Source organism: Pseudopipra pipra, chromosome 11 (genome assembly GCF_036250125.1).
Source record: "Pseudopipra pipra isolate bDixPip1 chromosome 11, bDixPip1.hap1, whole genome shotgun sequence".
In the NCBI taxonomy this organism is placed as follows: domain Eukaryota; kingdom Metazoa; phylum Chordata; class Aves; order Passeriformes; family Pipridae; genus Pseudopipra; species Pseudopipra pipra.
The window spans coordinates 21,546,155-21,572,063 of NC_087559.1; the positions used below are offsets into that span (position 1 = coordinate 21,546,155).

The following is a 25,909-nucleotide window of genomic DNA, read 5'->3' on the forward strand; positions in this document are numbered from 1 at the left end:
ATATGCAAAAATCTGTTGCTGCAATTAAGCTGAGATGAAGGACAGACTCTAATCATGTCAAAAATAACAGGTATATTCGTAAAGACTGGAATACATCCAAAAGTTCAGTGGCAAGACAACTATTACAGTCCACATGAGAAGAGGCAAAATATTGTTATGGTAAATTGCATTAAATTATCCTTTTATGTTTCTTTCTCTGCAGGTGGATGTTCTACCTAAAAATACCAAACCTATCAGGCCAGATCTTTGTTTTGAAAGAATTTTCAAACTCTAGTAACTGGTATTTGCAGGAAACACTAATAGTTTCCATTTAATGTTTTTTTACACATGTCCAATTGCACCTGGCATCTCCCACTGTTCCCATCCTGAGGGGCCCATGCCTGTCAACAGCACATAATTCAGGGACAAGTACTTGCACATCAGTGATATCTCCAAGATTCCAAGATACAGGACTATGAAAATATTTCACTTGCAAAGTGTCTTCATCCATCTCTTGAACCACTCTCTTGCTGCATTCTCCTGATGAAATTATCCCTCCTCATCTCCCCAGCCCTGTAAGTGTACTCAAGGACATCCTGAAAATGTGGAGCAGCACTAATGCAGCACCATGCTCACAAAAATTCCTTTATATGGGGCTGCACGTTCAGTTAGGGAACCAACAATTCACTTGGATTTCAGGGAGAACTGCACGTGTTTAGAAACCAAGGGGATCATTTCTTTTCGTTTGCTGCATGATAAAATTCCTGTCCAGAACTCTCATTTGTGAAGGAAGATGGAATAAACACCACCAGCCTACATTTCCCTCTTGTTGTTTCTGGCTGTTTTGCATTTTGAGGAAGGAATTCAGTAATTCAGGCCCCCCCATTCTGTACCACTGGCTTTGAAGATGACCACGAGCACTGGCCTGTGGCATCCCTTCTCCTGAGGCCTGCACCTCCCTCCCCCTTCAGCAGCACTTGCAAAAAACAGACTGGAAACAGCTTTATTGCCAGCAAGACCTTCAGCACAGACACAGCCTGCATGAGTCACAGTGTCCTTGCAGTGCTCTTGCTCACATCATTTGGCACAGCAGCTTAAATCTCCAGCAGGAAAGTCCTGGGATGCGACGGCTGCACATCTGACGAGGGCTCTGAGCTCAGCCCTCAACAGCCACAGCAAAGGCATCTTCATCAGCAAGGCTGAAAAACTCAGCTGGGCAGCAAGTATTTCTTCCCTGTGCATTTCCCCCACAAAACTCATCAATCTCCAAACCACTGAAGAGCATTAGCAAGCTCTGCTCTGTCGTTCCTACACACAGCAAATGCTCCGTTCAAAGACTGGGAAAGGCTTTGTTCAACTATTCCCAGAAAAATCTAAGTGCAGTAAGAAAATCGTGATTTTTGCCAGAACTAACAATTTTAGTGATTTCAATATGAAAATAAATCTTACCTATAAGTTTTCTACCATTAGAGATTAACTGCATAAATAAATGGGTTAATATTGAAACCAGAGGAAAAAAGGAGGGTTTGTTTCGCTTCTTTTGTTCTGTTCAACCTTCAAGGTATTAGACAAAAATAAGAAAAGTTCTTGGTAATCTCAAATCTGATTTACTTGGAAATGAAGTATTTTTGAAAACCACTGTCAACCACTTTCAGCCACTGAAGTCATTGGACAGGTCAGTTCTGCAAACTGCATGTAACAATTTAATGAACATGGAGAAAGAACTGCATTTAAGGCTATTTCTGGAAAATGGCTTTTGATTGTGGTTTTTAGAGTGAACACAGGGTGGACTGAAATTATGTTTCAGCTTTGTGAACGCTATTTGAAACATTTAACAAGAATTCTTGACCCTTATTACCACATATTTTTTAAAAAGGTTCTTTCCTGTCTAATAAGATGATTGATAAAGTGCATTTCTAATCACAAAGTAACATATTTGGGGTGTTGAAATGTTCCCAGTTCTAAGAATCAGTTCTGCAGTAAAACATCTCTTCCATCTATGAACAGGAATTTGTTCACAGTGCAGACCAGCTGGGTAATGCTTGTACCACCACACTTTGTGCATGAATTTTCCCTGGGGAAATAGATTTCTAGTCATCTATTGCTTCCTTTTGAACTGCACATAAGGGATTTATAAAAAGGATTTTTCAGGCATGTCATCAGTCAGAGAGCTTTGGAGACAAACATTAGGTTCTCAAAAAATATTTTTACACTACTACTTGGACACTCACAAAAGCAATCACTTCCTCTTGCCAGCTCTCAGATTATTATGCAATATACCCAAGCTTTTACATTCATTCAGCATACACAACTGTGGTTCAATTTGGCACATTTTTGGTTTTTAAATGTGAATAAGAATGCTTCAAAGAATAAAAATGAGTTGGGAAATATTTATACGAGAAGCTGAGTATGGATTAAAATTGCTTGGCTTCAAAAGTAAAATTAGATGATGTTTAATTTAGTTTATTTATGAAGTTGCATTTGTTCAATTTAAATACGTAATCTCCTTTGAGAGAGTTCAGCTCTGCAAAATGATAATCTGTTCCTATATTTCTATTAGTTGTGATTTATTCTGATTCAGTCCTTTGTTCAAAAATGCTAATGAAAGCAGATGATGCTGAAGAAGATCAACAAGGAACAACAACCAACACATCCATCGGTCTGAAAAGCAGGGAAAGACTGCACGACACAGTCAGGCAAGAAATCCAAGACAAAAGATTCCTAGGGAGACACTGGTTATGGAGAAACCCAAGCACGGGGACTCAGCTGCCAGGCTGAACTAGCATGACCTTAATTCTCAATAACTCATCTCAAAAAGTCTTGCAAAGACACAGAGCAAATTACCTTTCTCCTGTGGGTATATATTTAAGAGAGATGAAGTGCTAAAAATCAACCTTGCTGGGCTCTGACGCCGAGGCTCCAGGGAGACAAACCCCTGCCTGAGGCTTTGGGGACGTGCGGGTTGCGTGGAGAGATGAAGGACAGGGGGACAGCAGCTGTGCTGCTCCCTACGTGTGCTGAGAAGGCACCAGAGAGACTGTCAAATCAGACATTCAGGCTTTGCAGTTGCTTTATTTCCCTCTCACTGCTTGTTTGTGTGTTTACTTTACTCCTCGGCTAAGATCCTCAAGGCTCCCGGGATGGCTGTAGGGTGGGACCAGAGCTGTGCCATAAAACCCTTCTCCCAAGTCCAGCATCGCAGGCTCGTACAGCTGGAGCCAGAAACTCCTGACACAAACATCCCTGAGGATTGCCAGGGTCAGGACTTCACTTTGCAGCAAGACAAACAATACAATTTGCCACCAATACCAGAGACCCTCAGAAATACCTTAATTACAGCAAGATTTTTCCCATCCTCTAAGCAGATCAAAAACCCTCCAAACCAATGCCACTGATCTCCATATTTTTTTCCTTAGGAGGCTATTTCTCATGGACACACATAGAACATCACACCTTCTGTCTTTCCCATGGAAGCTGCTCAATCTTCACTGTAAGTCATATAATAATAGGTTAAGGGGAGGGAATCCCTATTTCTACACTTCTATTCGATTTGCTATCCTCACAAAAAGGTGAGAAAGAGTAGGATCCACTCCCTCTTCCTTCCAAAACTGAACTAAAAATAGCTTCATCCAGCCCTTATGGGCATCACCACAGATGTTTTGTGCTGTTTGGCTTAATGGTTCATTCCAGAGTCTGTTCAATCTTTTGCAGGAATGAATTCCATAGCTCCCAAGAAATTTTTATCTCGAGCAACTACAAGTGTTCCCGCATTTGTTTTCTTATTGCTGTGGTGGAACTTGGTTGCTATAAAAAAAAAAAAAAGTGGAGTCATGGGAGAGAAAGTCAAATCCATATAAAATTTTGAATTAGCCAAGGCCTCAAGCTTTGAGGCTCTCTGTTCACTAGAGAATGAACACAAAAAGCAGACCAACATGGTTATGTGCTGCTCCTGAGGGTAACTCCTGAATAGAAATATCTGGCAGCTGGTAGGAAAGTTTCTAAAGAACTGGCCATAAGGTCAAACAAGAATTACTGAGGAAGGGAGTGGATCTTGTGTGTGGGAGGGAGCACAAAATTGGTATTGTTTTCAAGTGAACCACTGAAAGATTAACTTTGAATGGAATTCAACTACATAGTAAACTGAACAACAAAAAGGATTTTATAACAACTGCTTTCTACTTGGATGCTTTTAGAGATGTACCTGTATATATATGTATACATACATGCACACATACACGTATTTTCTTTTCCCTGTGGAAGGATTTATCCCTTCCCTGATCCAGCAATGGTCAGAGCTCTGCTCAAGCACAGTGAAAACTGCCCTAATTGCAGGAATCATCTGCAGTTTCCAGTGTCAGTGGTGGCGCTTTCAGCACTGAGTGTACACTTCGATTTGCTCACCTCTGTCACAACCCCTGGGTCCTGCTCTGCCTAAAGAGAGCAGGGTTAGGCCTTCTGGTTCACCTCAGGTGATAAATCCAGCACAGAGGCTTCCTAGAGAATCCTCTTCAATTCCCCTTGAGCACAGGAGGATCTCAGCAGTGAGCTCAGAGGTACCATCTCCCAGCATATTTCTAGTTAACTTTAACATTTCGCAGAATTCTAATTCAGATTTATTTTAAATATCACAATTATTCTTCTCTCAAGGTCTGGCAATTAAAGCTCTAAAAACGCTGCTACTTACCTTATTGATAATGAAAAATTCAACATGTCCTGTATCTGCAGCTCTCATCTGCTCCAGATAAGATAAAGCAGGGGAACAAGATTTCCTGAGAAGGAGGCTGGACCTGATTAAGAAATGATATTCTGTTTTTTCTCTAACAAGTGGGGAGAAAAATCCTAAAAAAATACTTTCCTAGCAGTATTTTTAAAGAAACCCTCTTAACCCAAAAGAAGATATGTAAATGAGGCTTGTATGTTAAGACCTCGTGCACTCAATTTTAATTCTTAAAAAGGTTCAAGCAAAAAACGCTTCAGATGTCTTCCACTTTCTGCTTCATTTCTTTCCATCCCCAGTTCTGGTATCAGAATCATGTTTTCAGATTAAAACTTCTAAGTGTACTTCTAAACTAGAAAAAGGAGGACAAGGGCAGGGAAGAGGACACTTAATTTATTATCTTTTCACATTAGAGTTACAGGGAACCTTAATGATATACCAAGCTATAAACCCTGTAGCTGGTACTGTATTAATCATCTGTCTACATGAGGACTCAGATAAATATATAATCCTATTTCTGCATTGCAGATTTTACATGTCCCTCCTTCAGATTGCTGTTTCTTTTTTCATTATTTTGTAAACACTGCTGGAGGGCAGGATCCATAACGAGGTAGGGAATGGCATACTAACTCTAGTTGCTTAAATTGAGCAGCTATATTAAGATTCATAAGAAGATAACCAAAGAAATAGGCAGCAATTCAAGCTTTGCAGCAAAGAGCACGTTTTTTTAACAGTTTGAGCACAGTTTGTCTCTATCCACACGTTCTCCCTTCCCCAAGGTCAAGCCTGTTGCCAGCCCCAGGCAGCAGCTGGCCCACCCAGGCTCCCCCCAGCTTGGGCACGAGCCAGGTGCCACCTGCACATCCTAAGAACTTCATTTGTGACAGGCTCCAGTGGTCCCTATCCCTGTCACCTATTGTTACATCACATAGTCCTGGAAAAAGACACACTCTCCTCTTGCATCTTCCCATTGCAGCCCAAGCATGTCAATAAATCCCACCCCTCCACATTCTACACCTCTCTCTGATATTTAGGCACTACACAGAACAGACAGACATACCCAGTCCTATTTTGGAGGAACCAAAATGGGATTTAAAATCAAATGAACAGGAGATTCTGCAAACAGTGGTGCAAGCACATCAACAGAGTGCCCTGAGGACTAACAGCTCCCCACATAAACTTGGGAATAAAACATCATCACTCAAACCTCCATGCCCTAAAGGGGAATTCTTGATGCTGCAATAGAAATATCAGGGCAGTCCTTTTGTGTTCTTTCTGGCCAACCCAAGACACACCAGGCAGCCCCCTCTGACTTGCCCCTCTGTGACAAGGGACACGTCCTGCTCCTTGCAAAATGATGCAGCGTGGGGATGAGAGAGGCACCAAACTTAGTAAGAACCAAAGAAAATGACCTGTAAAACTAAGAGCTTGTCTCCAGGCCTATACAGAAAGCTGGGAGATGCATTGCATGGAAATTCAGCATATCATTACTTCTGTAATCCTCCTGCTCCAATGGTTTGTTTTCGTGGCATTTTCAGCCATCTTATTCAGCAATGCTGATTTAGCACTACCATTTTATCCTGCAGTTCTCTGCATAACAATCACCACTACAGCATTACAGAGGCAACCAGTCCTACCATAATGCAAATGTCCTCCTTGGGTACTGCAACAATTTGCATTGCATCTAGGAAGCCGTGTGCAATTCTTCTTCAAATGTCCCAGGTTAGCTGAACTACTCATAAATAGGTATTGCTTCAAGCACTGGGGGAGGGAGGATGACAATCTCATTTCATTGTGAAGAGCAACACGAAGTCATTATTTCATTGTAATTGCATTTCACCGGTCCCTTAATATCAAACATCATTTTGATATATTTTTAGAACAACATGTGAAATCGTCCTCGCAGTTCAAGCACAGGGAAGGAACACAGTAAGCACGCAGGGTAAATTAAATAGCTGCCCTCAGCCAGGGCAAGAGTTTCTTCTCAAACTGACTTACAAAGGACACAAATCAATGCTGCCTGCTGACATTTGGGATTGCACATTTCCCAAGGAGACTGGAACAGTTTATTGGGAACACTGTTCTCTTCTAATTACCTGTGTGACACAAGGTGTACCATTCTGAAAGACAAGTTGTAACAGTAGCAGCGTATTTTCATTGTGCTTCATCAGCACCAGTGGTGGTGTCAAGGTTAGTGAGATGCTGAGCACGACCATTACAATGTGTTCATCCATCCCATATATTGCACAGGCCAAAACAAAGAGCCACCACACCTCTGGGAAGTGTCACTCTTTCCTCAAGGTCCACCAGTGCACAGAAAGCTACTGCACAAAGGCTGTGGATGGCACTGTCTGTGTCTGAAGGGCCATGGCTGAGGCAGTCAAGGGAACAGGAATGGAGATCCTCACCATTCCCACTTATGGAGAAGTGTGGTACGGTGGGAGGTGAAAAACATTGCAATAGAATGCAGCAGATAATTGGGTGTGCAGGAGGGTGTAAATGTGCCCCAAAATGTTCGACTCTCATGCATAAACCTGCTCCTTGCTGGTTGCAGCTTGGCTGGGCTGGTTGCAAGTTTTGATAATAACTGGAACTAAATAACAGTGGAGCATGGAATTAGTGAAGAGTGATGAGACAGCACCACCAAAGAGGCTGATCCCGTGCAGTGTTCCTGCCCAGACTACGGAGATTTGGGAAACTGAGCCCCCTTGAGTTCCAGAAGGAAGAAGAGGCTGAACAAATGGGCTCCCCAAAGAAGTGGACTCTCAGAAAAGGTGACCAGGGATGACCAGTGCAGACCGGACAAAAGACCCTGGAAGTAGGGGGAGATCCTGGAATTCTGAGATGCATGGAGACAAATGCCAGGGATGCCTGGGACAGCTTGTGGGTGAGATCAAGTAGGGTAAAAGCTCTAGACTTGTTGGATCTTGAATGAACCTCAGTATCCAAGCCCAGTAGAGGCTGTCATTCCCTGCCTCACCTGTGGCAGCTGGTGGGAATTGTCTATCAGACTTTAGCTGAGTTATACCTAGAGAAGAATCCTTGAAGACATTTAAAATGTTGTGTCTAAACTGAGGTACAAAGTCTACACTGAACTGTGCTGTGGAGCACTTGTCTAAGTAAAAGTCTTCTCAGATGAAGTGCATGTATGAGGAGTGTCATTTACTCCAAATGCCTAACTCATTTCCAGAGGTCAGGATGTGGGAAGGTCGGTGAACTGGACAGGCAATAACTACAGAAATAGCTCTTTGCCCAACATCTACCAGATAAGCATCTTCCCTATCCTGTTTCCTCATTCTGTGCGACAGATTTTTCAGCAAGATCCAAATCAGATTGGACTAAATCTCATTTTATTTTTAATTCATTTCATATGGTTTTATTTTTAACTCGCTTTAATTGAAATGCAGTGAACGAAATTATCAATTGAAATTACTTCATCAGCTGTGAGTCTTCGTTTTTAATATATAAAATAAGCTCTTAGTAAATCTGAATCACTGATTTTTCTGTTTCCTCCTCAAACTCTAGGATGCTGATGCAACATGCTGGGTATTCAGCATTGCAACTTCCACACTCTTAACCATGAACACACTCAGGATATTGACTATTTTTTTGGCATTTGGTGATAACACGGTTCTGGGCTAAATCTTGAAACTGCAGTTCCAGGTCTAATCCTCTCCTGCCAAGTAATTTCTCTCAATGCAATAGCCAAGTGCCTTATGAATGACCTGGATGGTACAATGAGCACCTTGTGCAAGTCCCCAGGTGATATGAAATGGGGAGGTGTGGTTGGTATCACCAGGTGGTTGAGCTGCCTCCCAGAGGGACCACAGAGGGTGGAGCAATGGGCCAACCTCAGGATGTCCAGCAAAGGGAGGTGCAAACTTCTGTCCCTGGGGAGGACAGGCTGGGGGCCAGCGGGCTGGGAAGGAGCTCTGCAGAAAAGGCTTTGGGATTCCTGGTGGACCCAAAGTTGACCAGGAGCCAGCAATGTGTCCTCACAGCAAAGGGCTCCTGGGCTGCCTCAGGAGCTTCCCCTTCCCTCAGCACTGCTCTGTGCTCTGCTGGGCTCCCAGGACAAGAGAGACAGGGACTTCCTGGAGCCAGTCCAGGGAAGGGATGCAAAGGTGACAAAAGCACTGGAGCACCTGGCATGCAGGTAGGAGGGTAAAGAAACTGGGACTGTTCAGCCTGGAGAAGAGAAAGCCCACAGGGACCTTGTATAAACACCTGATGGAGGAAGGAAAGAAGATGGAGCCAGACTCTTCTCAGTGGTGCCGAGTGAAAGGCAAAAAGGCAATGAGAGCAAACAAACGTGGAAAATTGCATTTAAAGATGAGAAAAATGTGACAGTGGTCAAACACTGGCACAGGTTACCCAGAGAGGTAGTGAAGTCTCCATCCTTGGAGATAATTAAAACCTGACTGGACACAGCCCTGAGGGACCTGCCATAGGTGACTCCACTCTGGGCAGGAGGGGTTGGACTCCAGAGGTGCCTGCCAACCTCAGCTGCTCCGTGGCTCTGAAATGAGCTGGCTTCTCCACCCATTTCACCCTCACCATGTGTGGAGAGGAGACAAAGGGTAAAAAATGCACAAAACCTTTCACATAAATCACAATCCTCCCCATCAGTTCTAGGCTTTCCTGTTAACTGCTTCTAGGATTCTCTGAGAGACTGGTGCATAGCCCTGAGATGCTTTAACTGTGCAATCAACATTTTAAAAACAGAGAAAAATATATTACCAGCAGAGTGAACCTGTTCACAAATGATGTGGTGGAAGGGAAGTATTTTGTAACTTGGTTACCATTTCCCAACTCTGCAAACTGTGATATCCAAGCAGGCATTCCACAGCCCTTCTGAGTCTCCATATTTCACTCATCTGCAGTGCCATGAGGGAACATGTCCTGCGTTTTTCAGTACTGGCAGCCTCTTCAAATTATTTTCCTTATTTTGGGCCATTTTTAAACACCCTTCATTCCCAGCCCTTCCCTTATAAATCGATTCTTTTTCTTCAGTTGTAAATCTCCAGTTTCAAGGCAAAAAATAAGACCACATATCAAGAAAAATAACATTAAAAGCATGCTTTTTTTCCCCCTAAACATGAGTAAAACCAGTAAAACTTCAACCCAAAATCCCACAGCCCTTAAAACTGTGCCGTATGTTTGTTTCCTACAAAAGGGCACCAAACTTTAAAAGAAAGATTACAATAAAATGCTATTAATCCTCTTCAGCACTTTAGGTACGAAATTAAAGCCTATATATTTATATAATCTACACAAGCCTTATATATCATTTATAAACGTTGGAATATAAAAAATTCTAGCATAGCCAGCATATGTAGGAAGAAATCCTGTCCTCTTATGCAACCGTTCCACTAAGGATAAATTACCTTCGAACGCGACGGACACAGGGGGGACAGAGAGGGATAAATTCTACAGAGCCTCCCAGAGCTGAGCATCCCTGCTGGGCATCATCCAGCCCTGGCAAGTGGAATGTGAGCTGAGGTTCCCGGACTGCAGGTGCTGCAGAGGCTCCGGAACTATCCCGGTCACACAGAGCTCTGTTGCTCCATTTGCCACTGAGCCCTTCTGCCAGGGAGCCTCCATTCAGAGCAGAGTCATCCCTGCCTCACCCAGGGAAGAATCCCAGTGGAAGCACGAGAGAGAGGCTGTCTGGAGCTTCAGCAACACATTTTAACGTATGAATTCAGCAAAAAAAACCCTCTCTGGGAGCAGATGATTTAATCCTTGGCGCTTTTTTAACCCCTTTTTTTTCAACTGACGTACTAAAATTATTATTCAGAGACGTGCCATTGTAATGGGGGGGGGAGTTGTTGTTTGATCAGATAATGTATAATATGAATGTAATTAATCAGCCAGAAAGGCACAACAATACTTGCTAAATTCCAGTGAACTGTAATATCCTTCTTTGTCTCTCCTTGAAAACATAATGAAAAACCTGGCAAAAGGCAAGCTTATTTTTGACAAGGTTTCACAGACAGGTTAACCAAATAAACCACTTTTTTCCCTTCAGAACCTTATTTTAGGTCCAACCTGTAAAAGTATTTACATTTATTAAAGGGGGTGTGTTGAATTTCCAGAACTACCAGCTGCTGGAGTCCTACTGCAGTGTAATGGGGTTTCAGTGAGTGGGAGAGTTACAAGGTCACGACTTCTACATTTATTGCAAAATGTACCAAGGAATTACTACATACCCAACTGACATTTGACAATATGAACTGCGGGATGAAAATTTAAAAAAAGCAAAGACACTCGTAACGTTCTTATGTATTAGCAGAATATATGCTCACATTTGCAGTATTCAGACAGGAATATATATATATATATATTTAGCATGATTCAAAAAATGTTGCATCCCAAATCCAACAGCACTGGAAAAGATAAGCTGTATATTTTAAATGCTGGGGGAAGATGAAACACGAAAAAATCATCCTTCAAAGCTGTTTCCTGGATACATGATATGAAATTTTAAAGAAAAAAGCACTCACAAAAGTGACTTCATGGAAGCTCTTAACAGTATGATACCTAGTTCATCATTACCACGTCTTCTGGAACCTGGAATCCTACTGAGAAGCATGAAACTCTTCCAAGCTGCTCCAATATATATGCATGCAACCTTTTTATACATGCAGAAAGCATGAGAAGTATCAGGCAGTTTTGGTTTGCAACAATAAAAAAAAAAATCACCTTTTTCACGAAAATTAATGTATATTTACCATTAATGTGGGCCAAAATCAATTCTCCACAGAAAGGAAGATAGATGCACAAAAAGGCTGAAAAGGGGGCACAGAGACACACACAAAAAAAAAAAAAAAAAAAGGCAAAAAACTTCATGCTGCATTGCTATACACAACTTATCTACAAGCCTTATTTTATTGCTTATTCTCAAACTTAGTCATTTTAGAAGCACTACAGAGAACATATGAAACAGTTCTTCACAGGTAGCAATTTCAATTAAAATGAGAAGAACACGAACAAAGTAAAACCTGTATGTGATCAAAGACCTGCTGGATACCTGAGTCAAACAGTTATTTCAGAGCAAGGTACAAGAGCTAGTCATGCATATGGATGACCTCTCACAAATTAAATGCTAATCAGGAATGCATCTCAGCATTAAAAAAAAAAAACCGTGGACTATGAAGTAGATCTGCAATCCTTTTTATCTAAGCGAAGACCAGCAATAAACCTTCATTATCAATTTCATACCACATACGTGTAATATTAACCTCAAATCCCGGCAATAAAAGCTCAATTTCCCCATATGGAGCGTGCCAGCTATTTCCAGACATCCCAACTTGTGTAATGTCTCTGCAATCCTTCAGCAGAGCCCCTCGCTGAATGCAAGCAGGAGGTCAAACGACCCCAATCCTAAGGAGCACGCAGCTCTTGGGATGGAAAATGAACAGTCTGACCATGAAAGAAGAGACCTTCCCCTTCAGCCCCTTCAATACTCACCTTCCAGAAGGTATGGGAAGCACCGGGCTAAGCATCTGCTCCTGGCTGCCTCCGTGCTCTAGGACTGCCTACAGCCATCGCCTCAGCAGCCCTGGGAACCGACGTGGAATGCACAGGGAACTGCCCCGGCTTGGATAGGACAACTTAAAGTCGGGAAATGGGAGGCTGGGGAAGAGCTCGGTGCTGCCCGGAGCGGGGCAGATGAGCTGCCAGCGCCGCAGGCGGGGATCAAACGCACAGAATCTCCCTTTACATAATCGGAAATGACTCCTGTAATCTTATGTTGTCTCTTAAAGCGTCGGATGCTTCATGAACAGCCAAAAGCTTTTCCATGCGGCATTCAGGGGATTTAGGGCTGATTCTTCTTTAAATAAAAATAAAAAAAATAAAAGTCTATCTGTCAGAATTCTTAGTTATTGTACCTCAGAAAGCCTTTCCCCACCTTGCCATAGGAAACGTCATACGTGCTTAAAAGGAATTGCAGAAAATTCCCGGTTTCTTCCACAGTATTTTCTAATCCATCTCAATAGAAAGGCAATGTTTGGGGTATTTAACCTGTGTGCCCTTTACTTTCCGACAAACACACTGAAAAACCATAAGCAGCTCTATATAGAAACCCAGCTGAGGATTACAGATCTTCCTAACATGAAATACCTTTGTCTATCATAAGAGAACGTTAAACTTAGAAAAATACAACACTCAAACTGTACTGTTCACATTTTAGTGTCTTTTCTGCACCTCACTTCTGAAAGAAAAAAAAAAAAGGCACATCCGATTCTTACCAGCAATGATAAAAGCAAAATCCCATCCACGTGTTTTCCTCATCACTAAAGCACCGATTTAATCAAAATCAAGCCCATATGCTTCAAAAAAACAAGATCATGCTGAATTTTCAACCTACCGAAGCCCAGCGAATGCTTTCTGATGCAAGAGTGCCTTTTAGCTATGCAGTTTCTCTTTGACCTTACAGAATAATCTACACGAGTTGCAGCATTACCTTTGCAGAGATTCCCAGGGCATGAACCAAAACCTAATGCATCACTCAGCCTCCATCCACACCATTCCCCCCATCAGCTTGGCGTCTTCCCCCCCAACCCCCCCCCACCCCAAGCAGCAAATCGCCAAATAAACAAGCTCAGAGCGGAAAGGGGGGAAAGATCTTTTATTATCATCATCGTTATTCCCATGCTGGGGGATGTCGCTACTTACTTGGCTTAAGGTACCATCGCCAATCCACCGCCGTTTGGGGGCTTTACCCGGCGGAGGGCTCAGGGCTCGGCATCGGCGCGGGGCGGGAGCGGAGCGGCGGCCGCGGAGCCCCTCTGCAGACTGAACCACCGCGGGGCCGGGGAGGGAGCGCGGCGCGGCCGCAGCATCCCCGCACCGCCGCTGCCCCCACCGCCCGCTCCTACGGCACGGCCCCGCTCCCACGGCACGGCCCCGCTCCTACGGCACGGCCCTGATCCCACGGCACGGCCCCGATCCCACGGCACGGCCCCGATCCCACGGCACGGCCCCGCTCCTACGGCACGGCCCCGATCCCACGGCACGGCCCCGCTCCTACGGCACGGCCCCGATCCCACGGCACGGCCCCGCTCCTACGGCACGGCCCCGATCCCACGGCACGGCCCCGCTCCTACGGCACGGCCCCGCTCCTACAGCACGGCCCCGCTCCTACAGCACGGCCCCGCTCCCACGGCACGGCCCCGCTCCCACGGCACGGCCCCGATCCCACGGCACGGCCCCGATCCCGCGGCACGGCCCCGATCCCACGGCACGGCCCCGATCCCACGGCACGGCCCCGATCCCGCGGCACGGCCCCGATCCCACGGCACGGCCCCGCACGGCCCCGCACGGCCCCGGGAGCGCGGGAGAGCCGCCTCCGGGAGGGGGGAAACGGGCCGAACCACCATGTTGTTTGTTTGTGATTTTTTTAATACTTCCCTCGGGAGAATGACAGAAACGGAAGATGGCAAGCTACCAGGAATATGCCACTCGGGCTGGGGAGCGGGAGAAAGCTTCAAGGACAAGGGGCTGTCAAGTCCTATCGCTGTCGTTTGGGGAGGGAGGGGAGGGGGGAGATGGAAGGTTGGATGGGAAGAGGGGCCTGGGAAGGAGGGGAGCGGCGCATCCCTGCACCCCCCGAGCAGGCGCAGGATGCGGCGGGGGCTTAAACCCCGCAGTGCCCGATCGCTAATTCCACCCTGACAGCAACGGCAGCATGTCCGTGTTGCAAATTGCTTCATAATCACCTTCTGCAAAGATAACAGCTTGCTCTCTTTTCCCTTGCTCTCTTTCTGTTTATATAAGAACAATGTTGATTCTAATGAAAATAGCAAAAAAAAAAAAGTCCTTGCAGGGCTGTGGCATTTGTGCTGTTTGTGTGTTTGTGTCCCTGCCATGCCTTCCAGAAACCCAAAACCATACAGGAGGAACACACTAAATAGCCCCCTGTTTAGTTTGGTCTGGTCACATCAGCATATGCTGTAAAACCATACAAACACGCTAGAGCAATTCTCTGCTCTTCTCTGCCTTTTTCCTTCCAGCCTTACACTTTGAGGAATCACTGCATTTTATTTAGAGCTCCTTCTCTGAGTTATTATGTACCTGTCACTTTGAATTCTTAGCACATCCAGAATTCAGAAATGTAAAAGGCTATTTCAATGGAATAACGTGTTATGGCACTGCAAAAGAAACCCAAGTCCTAAAAATAAGACAGAAACATCAGCTTTACAAAGCATAACATTTTCTGTGTATTTTCTTTTTTTTTCAAAGCAAACTGAGGTCATTACATGTACCACGTCCAAACAGCAACTTCAAATTCATTCCCTCAAACCGTTGAGTCCCGATAGTGAGTAAACACAGGAAAATATCAGGGTTTTGGTAAATAATGCATAAAACAGTACAGATAAAAGTTGGGATCTGTTTTGTAGCATCCTAGGACAGCAGTGGCTCGTGGCTTCACTCTGCCTTGGACAGAGTGGGCAGTTGCAAGCGAGCACACCTCCCTGAGCAATAATAGGAGTAGCTGTGCTGATGCTCTGTCATCCTGCCTTACTCGCTGCTCAGAATATCAATTCAGCCAGTTAAACCAAAAGTCTGCACTGCACCAAAATGGAAGCTATTTAAAAAAAAAAAAAAAAAAAAAAAAAAGAGCTAGGACCATTGATCAGGAGTTTTATCTATGCTGATCAATATTTTTTTAATGAAGTAAAATGTAAATTTGGACTAGGATCAATGCAGATTTTTCTCATGTGAGTCTGCCTTTATCATTAGGAAGCTACAGGCAATTACATGCATGCCAGGACAGTAGATGCAGTGACTTTGGGTTATATTAAGCAGAGAGACGTGTCCCCTTTTCCTTAGCAAGCCTCCAGTACAAGCTGCAGCTGTAAGGAGTGTGCAGTGCAGCTCAGACTGAATTCTAACATTGAATAGAACAGCAACAGAGCAAAAAAAGTGGTCTATTTAAATATGTCATGCTTAGGTCCCAGACCCATAAATGTTGGTGACCTCTACTGCTCTGTCAGAAAAGCAGGAAGACACTGAAATAATCTGCAATTATCTGGCTACTGAAATTCTTTTTATTTTGGTACAAATTTTAAAGACAATTTGAAAAGCAGTAAGAGGTTGATTGACACCGTATCAAAATACATTAGAGATGATTTTTTTTTTACACTGTCCTTCCTGAAAGAAGAGAGGAATAGTTTGAAGAAATGAAACGCAGCATAAAAACTTCTTCCATACATTTGGCTATTGCCAGTTTCAGGAGTGCTGTTCTCAAAGACTGTGTGTCACTACAGAAACTTCAGACCAGGTACAGAACCATACTGCATATACCAGAAAATACTCTAATTCTTATTTTTGATTAACAGAATAGATGAGGGAATAAGAAAAGGAGAAAAATAATTAAAGAAAAAAGTTCAAAAGGAAAAGAAAATCATAGTTTGAACATATATACAAAATCCACCCAATTTTTCACATGGATATTCCCAGTGTTTATTTGACATAGGCCTCTGGTTCTAACTCCATCCCAACGCTGCCATCCTGCAGCAGCAAGAGGCCAACCACTAAAGCTGAGCTCAATCCCAGAGGATGCACTTTCCGGAGTAGGAATTGAGCTCCTAAGTTCTGGAGCACACTGGGGGCTGGCCGTTTGGGAACCAAGGAGCTGGGAATGAAGAGGAACGTTGTGTGTGTCCCTGCTTAGAGCTGCTAAGTGCAAACTCCTCAGAAATGCTACAAACCCTTTGTGCTGCTGAACACCACAGAACATCCCAAGATCCCAGAATGGGTCGGCCTGGAAGGGACCACAGAAGTCCAACCTCTGGTCCAACCTCCCTCAAGCAGGGCCATCCTAGAGAACACCAGCACCGCTGCAATAAACACCAGGAACTTCTCCACTTCCTGCAACAAGGATGAGGTTCCAGCTGCAGGGCTTGGTCCGTGCTCCCTACCCTCAAAGTTACAAGACCACTATCTCAGGGAATACCTGCTATGCAGATAGATACAGCAGGACCTCACAACCAAAGCTAAAAATAGCAATTCCACCCCCAAAAATGGACCATCCAGCAAATAATACCAATAGTAACATTCTGAGCTCAGAACTTAAAGAGTTGGGGTTTTTTATTCATTATTATTTTTGCAACACAACTGTGAAAAAAGTAACATTTTCCAATTCACTTGGCTTTCAGCAGGTGCAACTCAAAATGGCTGCAGTGGTGGCTGATGCTTTTTCTGGATATTTCATCATCAGATTTAATAGCAAAGCACTGCAAAGCAACAAACCATCTGAACAGTGCCTGTCCTGAAATGAGGGTTTGTCAGTGCATCTTCATGCCTATTAAAGCATCCAGCATCGTATTATTTAGCTTTGACAGAAGAACAATTTAACACCTTAACTTGGGGGCAAGGAGTGGAAATGGAGCAGAAAAGTGGAATGGAAAATAGAAAGATGCTCCTTGGGACTAAGTTTAAGAAACACAACAATGCTTACAGGATGTGAAAGGAATGAGACTTGAACTGTTGAGCTTGAACTGCAACTTGAAAGATTTGCCTCTCCAGTAAAAGTTCAACTGACAGTTCATATTCAGAAGCAAAAGAAAGAGCCTACCTAATTTCTTTGGAGAAAAATTTAATCCTGGGTGTGCTGGTGATAGACATCATAAGCACATTTCAAGGTCTTTGATAATTAATGACAGGAAACGCAGGAACATAATTTTAATTCCTCTTTCAGGATCTTGGGGACCAAGACCTCCTTTTTGGTGAGGTTGTCCAATCAGAGGAATGGCACTGGAAAGCAACAGCAGATTTCTAATATTTTCCTAATCACAACCCAGATACTTAAACTAGAACAGCAGACTGGCAGCCTTTCATATTTTTAAATCTCATTTGCTACATTTTAAAAACAAGAATTAAATCTGTTTTCAGCCTCGGTGTTTCTCTGGTTTGGTAACATCGTGCAGTAATATTTCTGCAACGAAACAGCTTGTGTTTCCAAACCCTGCAAACATGTTGTTATCCTGGGAAGCAACATGACCTAATAAAAGAAGTGGAGGAGAGGGACCTCAGAACACTCAAATTCAAGGACTTGCCCTGCTGTTTCTTGCCTAGGAGATGTTAGTAGGTCACTTGATCCCACTGTGCTTCAATTTCCCTAACTATAAAATCAGTATATTCCCTGGTTTCAGTTGCAGCAGTTGGAAGTTGTTTGGTTGGTTAACTCTTTCCCACCTTGGAGGGGAGGTGTTTGACACACCTGAGTCTGCTCAGGGAAGTACTGAAGCCCAGGAGACCAGCAGCATTCCTGGGGGTGGGACAGGGTGATCTCCACAGGTCCCATCCAACCACAACCATTCGCTGTGTGCCTTGAACTATTTATCTACCACATTTATTTCACTGTATAAATTATTACTTGTTCTGACTGATAAATCATTGCAGTTCTGATCAGCTCACTTCCTTTTCCAGAACCCCAACTTTCTCAACATCTGAAAGGAAAACTACCAGCCGGCCACCACTGCAGTTCCCTCCCCTCCTTCAGTCTCTACCATCTGATGTCTATGAATACACAAATTTTTTGTCCTTTCATCACCTAAAAGCTATGCCCAAAAAGACAGATGTCTGCAAGGCTGGGCTGGCATTGCTGTCCCCCTCCCTGCCCCAGTATTAGTGCTTGGAAAACAAAACCAGACTCTCAGGATCACCCAAGCAGGAAGAAAAGTCACTAGGCCATTCCAAGAGGAACAAAGCCTAAGGAGAGCAGAGCCAACTAGAAGAAGCATTAATAAGCCTGAGCTTCCCAATGAAGTTTAAATAAGGGGAGATGGGACCGTGGCACAGCACAGGTCCGGGACACAAGGTAGGGTGCAAGTGGAATGATTTATTGAGGTGTGCACAGGATTCTTTATCAGTTCAGGCAGGGAAAGGACCAGAACACAGGGAAGCAAATCAGGAGGCGAAAGAGGGAGGAACGTGGGAGGAACTGGGGAGAGAAGGGGTGAATGGAGGCTGTCTCCTGTCTGCAGCTTCTCCAGCCAATCTGCAGGAAAGCAAGGAAGTGGACAAGCCTGAACATGCCCAGGAAATACAAATTCTGGGGAAGCATACAATGTGGATATACATAATAGCTGTAAAGTCTGTATCATAAACTCCTTTTGATCACTGTACAACTTTTTCCACTTCTGAAATTCTCCCCATTCTGATTCCTGGTCCCTCACAGCTTACAGCCACAGCCTAACCACAGCAGTGACAGAGAAGCATCTTAACAGCCTCCTCCAAAGGGATCTGCACCTGCAACATCTGGTACAGCTCAACCTGCATCCACCACTGAAATCGGCTTCTTCATGATCTCAACAGTCTAAGATGTGCCTAAGAATATGAAAACTGCTATGAAAACAAGCATTCCACCTCCTTTTTAGTTTGAAGACAGAATCTTCCATATCACATGTAGATGAGAGGAGCTGTTGACACTCAGAACAAATCTTAATCCAGAGACTGGCCTACCGAGAGAAGGGTGAAGAACAACCTGCTGAGGGTGCCATGACTTGTAGGAACTGAAGAATGACACAGTCAGTGTGCTTAGGAATCACCCTTTCATTTAATGTGCATTTAAACCCTACAAATGGGCCAGTTTTCAAAACAGGACTTGTGCCAGCTGCCTTCTAGAATTAAACTTTACTTAATGTAACACAGTGATAAGAGTAGGGGGACTCAAGTCATTTGTGGCTTTCCACCATATGAGCTCCCTTCTCTGTGTTCTGGAAGGGACTGTTACTTTTCCCCTGCAGTCTCATAACATTGTTTCTTTGGCCCTGATGGAGATTAGAAATGTAATCTAAATTAATTTCAAGTCAAATTATAGGATTGTACAATCAAAAGGGATCACATCAGTTCCCATCAAACTACAGATTTCAAACAACCTAACTTTGAAGGATGGTTGGAAACAGGGATGAAACTTTGCATGAGGAGAAGGGTTGCATGGACTCATCTCTGTATCACACCAAAACTATTCTCCCAGAAATAAGTTTGGATCAGAATTTTAGTTCAATGCTTTCTCCTGATATCGCTGATGCAAAATACTACCACAGTGTTATAGGGGCTGTTTTTCCTTCTTACTGGCCAACCCTCTGTACAGGAAACCACTTATCTGCCATTTGAAAAGTGTATTCAGAACAGGATGCATTTGAAGGAGCATCCTCTGCCATGACATTGTGTGTGACAGTGACACAGAGATGAATCTCCAGTTCAGCACCCTCTGTCCATAGCCAGGTCACGCTGTGATCTTGGATTGCACCTTAAAAAGGAAACCCAGCATTATTCTATTTCAACTGCTCAACTGTTACACTCATATTTCAGACAGATTAGACAGTAATAAATATTAGCACAGACTTAAACTACACACATGGTCTGTTAACAATATTATTAAGAAAATGCTTCCTCCTTTTAAAACATTCTTTAAGCTTTCATGCTTCAGCATATGGACTTTTCATACACACCTTGATATCCTTATTGTAAAGCTCATTAGGCTGACACTAATGAGTGTAGCTACCACTGTAGCCTTTCTATCAAATGGCTGAGAAGTGAAGCCTGGATCAACCTTGTTTATTACTCTAGTAAAAGCAAATTATTAACACAAAGGGAAATAACAGTGGGACAAGGTTCAATCACTGGTTCAATTAAAAAGGGCTAACAGAATTTTAGCAAACTGTGAAATAAAGAGTTTCGACAGCTCAGCAAATGATACAACTACAGCACATAATTCCTAGCAATTAGTCACCTTGAGTGAATTACTTGTGTTATGTGGAGGGTTTTTCCCATATAATAAGATAAAGGTCTATGTTTAGCTTAGTGGGCAAAGCAATCTGACCTGTTAAGCTTTGTTAAGCCGCAGGTATCAGCGAGCTGGTGCTGGCAATCATCCTGCATGGGGAACGTGCACACCCGGGCAGCTCCCAGCTCAGCCAGGAGCCCCATCCCAGGAATCACACAGCCACCCCAGGCTCCTCAGGGGCTGTCCCCACACCCCAGGGCTCTCCTTGCTGCAGGGCCACAAAGCCCAACTAAAGGCATCAGCTCTTGATGTTCCTCTGTGTGGCGAGAAGAAACCGAAGCCCGCCTGTCAAATAAATCACTGTTAACCTCAGATGTTCTTCCCTGTCCCACAGCCTCCTACCTGGGAAAGAACCAGGCAGTCTGTGCTGGCTGACGTCACCAGGGCTGGCACTGCCACCTCTCTCTCTGTGGTAACTCCAAAGCCTCCAAGGGTTTCACTGGACTTGGCTGGAATGTGTTGGTACACTCCAAAATGGTTCAGACCAGCCCTGTCCTTCCCTTGCATGGCAGGATTTGACAGAATGGCTGCACTTCAGCCAAATCAAACACAAAAAAAGTGTGTGAACTCCAATAAATCGCTCCTTTCAGTTCCACTGGAATATCTGGGAGTACCTCTAACAACAGCCATTCCAAGAGTTCAAACATGTATGGAGTCAAACCCCATCTGAAATTACCACAACAGCCATTTGTAGCTTTTATATATGAATATGCCACTAAAAGAACTCACAATTTGTATTTACAGTTTATATAGATTTGAAAGAAGTGTTCAAATCCTTTAGCAAAGAATGAGCTTTACAATATGAAAGCTTAAAGAATTATTGGTATAGAAAATTTACTTACAGCGTATAATTTGTACAAAAATATTTATTTGCACTTAAATATTAAACTAAATATCTGACACAAATGTTATCACAATAAATAAATGCAGTATATGAAATAAAAAAACACTATAAATGAGAATTGGTTGGGAATCAAGCTTGGATTTCTGGACTGAACCATGTCATGCAGATCCATTAGCTGTCTCTTAAACCCCAGACTCAATACTGTGAAACAATAGTTATGACAATTTTACCAAAATACCAGAACTTTTCAAAGTAAATGATCTCAGGACTCACCAAGACCAACGGGAGAAGTCCTATTCCTTCAGAAGGAGTTTTAAAAAAATTCCTTGTGTTTGATCAGACATGGGTCAAGAAAGGATTTAGGGGCAAACACTGCATGGCAGCATCTCCTCTGCCCCCAGAGATGCCATGAAGCAGCCAGGTGATAAAAGAACCAAAATATCAACAGGAAAGAACCCAAAACACTCTCATTACTTCACAGAACCACGGAATATCCTGAGTTGGAAGGAATCCACCAGGATCACTGAATGCAGCTCCTGGCCATGGTGGATCACACACACACACCTTCCTCTGAGCACAGCCTGTGAAGTTTGAATGATTTATTGAATACCTTTTCAACTCCCTTTCTTCAGGGGCAGAATTGTTGCTCTTTTCTGCACTAGTAACGACTGGTTTTAAGCACAAAGAACAGGACATGGCATTTTGCAGGGGAAAACAAAAGTATGATGATATATTTCCCTGCGGGCTGTTTGTCAGCTCACATCACAAATACAGCCAAATTCCACCCCACAGGGCTACAGAGACCACCAGGAAGTGCTCCAGGACCAGCAAGAAAATCTGGGAGCTCAGAACTCAAGGCCTCCTCCAGAATTTGCCCATCTGGGTGAGTAACATCATCATCACCTTCTTCTAGGGCTAACTCACAGACATGATCTTTTAGCAAGGTTTTTGTTCCAAAAAATCTGTTGGATGTCCTAATGTCCAGTAATAAAGGTGCAGGTTATAGGAATAAAATAATAAATAATATATAAATATATAATAAATATATAATAAATATATAATAAATATAATAATAAATATATAATAAATAAAGATTATAGGAATAAAACCCCCGCAGCCTCTGCCTGTCAAACTCCCATCCTCCTTGTTCCCTGGAGTGTGCCCTTACCTGATGGATCTGTGAAGATCATGCTTGCATCCTGATCTCCATAAACATATATAATGGGTGAAAATTGCAATAATCAAAAGTAAATTACTAGGGAATAAATATGAACTAGAAGGTTGAGAAAATAAATCGGCCAAGTTTGCTTAACCTACTCCAAAGAAGGGGAAGGTGAGGGAAGAGAATTTAAAGCACTTGTAAACTAAAGCCAGAAAAGCATAATTCTTTTCTGCTGTTTAAACTGTTACAAGGTGGTTTATGCATGGGCTGGTCTGATAATTTATGGTTAGTAAGCATTCATCTGCCATTTCAGCTTAATAATTTGAAAGTGTCCAGCACCATCAGAAAAGCAGCTCCTACTCAAATTCTACTTGAATTTGCATTGCTTAGTAGACATTCCTATATCTGGAAGGATTTCCTAATAATTTCTGTATACATATAGTCTTTTTTTTTTCTACCCAGCATTGTCCTACAAAGATGAACTGCATGTCTCAGTTACATATCTTGTGGTTTAGTCCTCTGAGTCAGACATATCAGTCTCTAAAAATATCCAGCTTATATTTTCAAAAGCCCAAGGAAAAGAAGATAATAAGTAATGCACATACTTGTGAATATATATAATTGTATGCAGGGAAACTACACCATTACCTTCAAGGTTAGGATTAAGACCTATATTTCTTGCACAGTGATGGTAGTGTTCAAAGATGCTAGTTGACCTTGAGGATAAAAATAAATTGTACAGTCCTGCATCCTGTCCTCAACTTATTTCACTAAAGACATCTAAATGTTCTGTGCTTACACACCATAAAACAGTTAAACACAGCTATTCCATATTAATTATATTTAATACTCCTAACTTCGATCTGCGGAGAGGAAAATTGGGTTTCCTGAAAGCTGCTGCAGCTTCCAAACATCCTCTTATTCACAAGCAACAGAGATGCTTACAGTGTTATATTTAGATAAAGTAGTGATGAGAACCCTCAGCATATTATTTGTAAAATTAAATCCCACTGAGGTTTTTTTTCCTCTTGCCATTTCATTAATTCTAGCTCAGGAACAACAGTGGAAGATGATTATATGTGTAAGAGATAAAATAATAAAATATATAATGAAACATAATTCAGAATTCTATGTTTTCTACTTTTAAAAAAAATGGAATTTTTGTAACTTCTGTGAATGGGAGAGAAGACTCAAATAAAAAACTTCTGAAAAGCACTAAGGTGATTTGGCATTGACTTTCCAGTAACTAATTCTGTAAAGAAACATCTGAGTGTTAAGCTCAAGTATGCTTTCAAAAAGGCAATGATTCCTCAAAGAAACATTTTACAGAGGCTGTTAGCCCTTGATATTTGCTGTTTGACAGAAATCCTGGGGTCCCCCTTAATGAAGGACCACACTTGGTGCCCCCAGCACTGGCAGCAGCCCAGGGTGGCACCTGCAGTGTCCCCCTGGCCGTGCTGAGGGGTCCGTCTGTCCTGCTGGGTCGGTCTGTGCTGCTCTCCAGCAACCTGATCCAGCTCCTATTCAGTGCACTCAGCACAGCAAGTTACAACACTTGCTGTTCCCCAAAGCAATTTAACTTGCTAGGAAGCAAACAGAGTGTGCATTCCCAGGCTTTGCTGGGAAAAAATTCACAGCGACTCCCCACGGCGCTGGACAAGATCACAGCTCAACCTGTTCCCGGAGCTGAGAAACACACAGAGTCCTGTAGTTGTCCAAAGGAATTGGTGCCGAGGGAAAATGGTGTCCCTTGGCTGTCAGAAAGACCATTTTATAGCCAAATAAGTGTTCTATGTGTATGCTAAAGGCCAAAAAAAGCAAACCCAGGCCAGATTTGTAGCCCGCCCCTCACTAACGTCACCTGAAGTCTTGTTGCCGATTCCAGCAGAAAGCAAAGCCCTCCAGAGTCCACAATACTATCCAGAGAAAATATACAGATACAAGAATGATTGTTTGTTATTAGGGGAATTAAAATTTAAAAAGAACATCTCCTTTGTTTCTCCAAAATAGTTGAGAAAGCGTCTCTGTGACACCTCTTCTTCCTCCCTACCAGGATCATGAAAAAATTCTGGTGCTTCTGAAAACGTATTTGACATAATTTGTTTTGTCACAGCCTAAACTAAAAATAAGTTTAAATATAATTACACAGAAATAAACTCAAAGTCTTATCACGTTATTAATAAACAGAATAAGTTAATTTCTTTTAGAGTATATAATTTCCCTGGGTGTGAAAGAAGGGATTTCTAAATCAGCAGAGGAAAGAATGCATTGGAAGGAAGGATGACCATGGTTTATGAAGGACAATGTTGGAAATCATCTAAAATCCCTCAATATGATGTTTAAGGAATCCAGTGGGAAAACATGAGTAATACAAACCAGAGATATGACAGAAATAAAGCTGAGGATCTACACAGGGATATTTAATTTATACAAGCTTTGGATCCTACGTTTCCTTGAAGGTAAAAATAATAATCCCCACAAGCATAGGGCAAACAAGCTGAAATCACAGTCTGCAAAGAGGAAAATTACCTCACTTGTAAGAAAATTCGGCTTTTTTTCTCCTGTTTCACGAGAAAACCTAAACACATTATTTATTTGGGCAACATAAACAGGGAAAGTGATTGCGATGGTGTTCCATCAGTGAAATACACTGTGTGTGTTTGCAGAATCAGCACGAGAGGAGCAAGTCAGTGATTTCAATCTTCCTGAAAGGAATGTTAAACCATTACAGGGCAATGGATGCCTGGCACTTAGGTTTTCCCATCCCCTGCAGAACCAATCCAAGTAATTATATTAAAACACAACTAGTGACTCGTGCATTCAGCAAGAAGAACTAAAAAATTTGCCATTGGACACACAAAACCCAGCATCCAGTTAAGTTCAAGTAATACAGTTTTACAAAGATTTAATGGTGACTTTAAAGAGCTCTTTGGATTTCTCATTTTTTTAAAGGCTTGAGACCTCAAGATCAAGAGTAAACTTAGTCAGAAGTTTGATTTTCAAACCAATAGCTCATCTTTTATAAATATGGTACTTAATGAAATCAGGCATCAATTTGAGATTATATGGAACAAACAGTGTGATATTGAGCTCTTCTCTGGAGGTAATGTAAGAGTGACATTCAGATCCTTTACTCCCTTCCTCTCTCCCTCCATACTTTGTCTGTAAATAACTGTTTCCACATTTATAAGCTCTAATAAGATCCCTGTGGAGATCTCTCAGATCTCCTACACACGCCTTACATAAAATGTTGCCTCTCCATCACCACACAATCAGCTCCAGCTCAACAAGACTACTGAGATGTATATTTAGCTGTAAAAGAATGAAAGTTAGCACAGCTTATGTTCAGTTATATCATCCTGAAAAATACTGGAGTGAAGAACTGAGCAATTACTCTGTGCTGGG

The 25,909-nt window shown here is 42.8% G+C and overlaps 1 protein-coding gene across 18 annotated transcripts in view; it reads right to left on the reverse strand.

The window, feature by feature from the left end:
- Positions 1–25,909, reverse strand: part of ATP2B2 (ATPase plasma membrane Ca2+ transporting 2) — a 408,955-nt gene that overhangs the window by 224,832 nt on the left and 158,214 nt on the right. For 2 of the 18 annotated variants that reach the window (XM_064668164.1, XM_064668155.1), the window contains exon 1: positions 13,379–13,492. The exons of 8 other annotated variants lie outside the window; for them this stretch is intronic. The gene's annotated coding sequence lies outside the window, so the exon portion shown is untranslated. Of the gene's footprint in view, positions 1–4,663; positions 4,685–10,083; positions 10,417–12,169; positions 12,500–13,070; positions 13,257–13,378; positions 13,493–25,909 lie in introns of those variants that run through there. 8 more of the 18 variants (XM_064668165.1, XM_064668157.1, XM_064668156.1 and 5 more) reach the window with 8 other exon arrangements.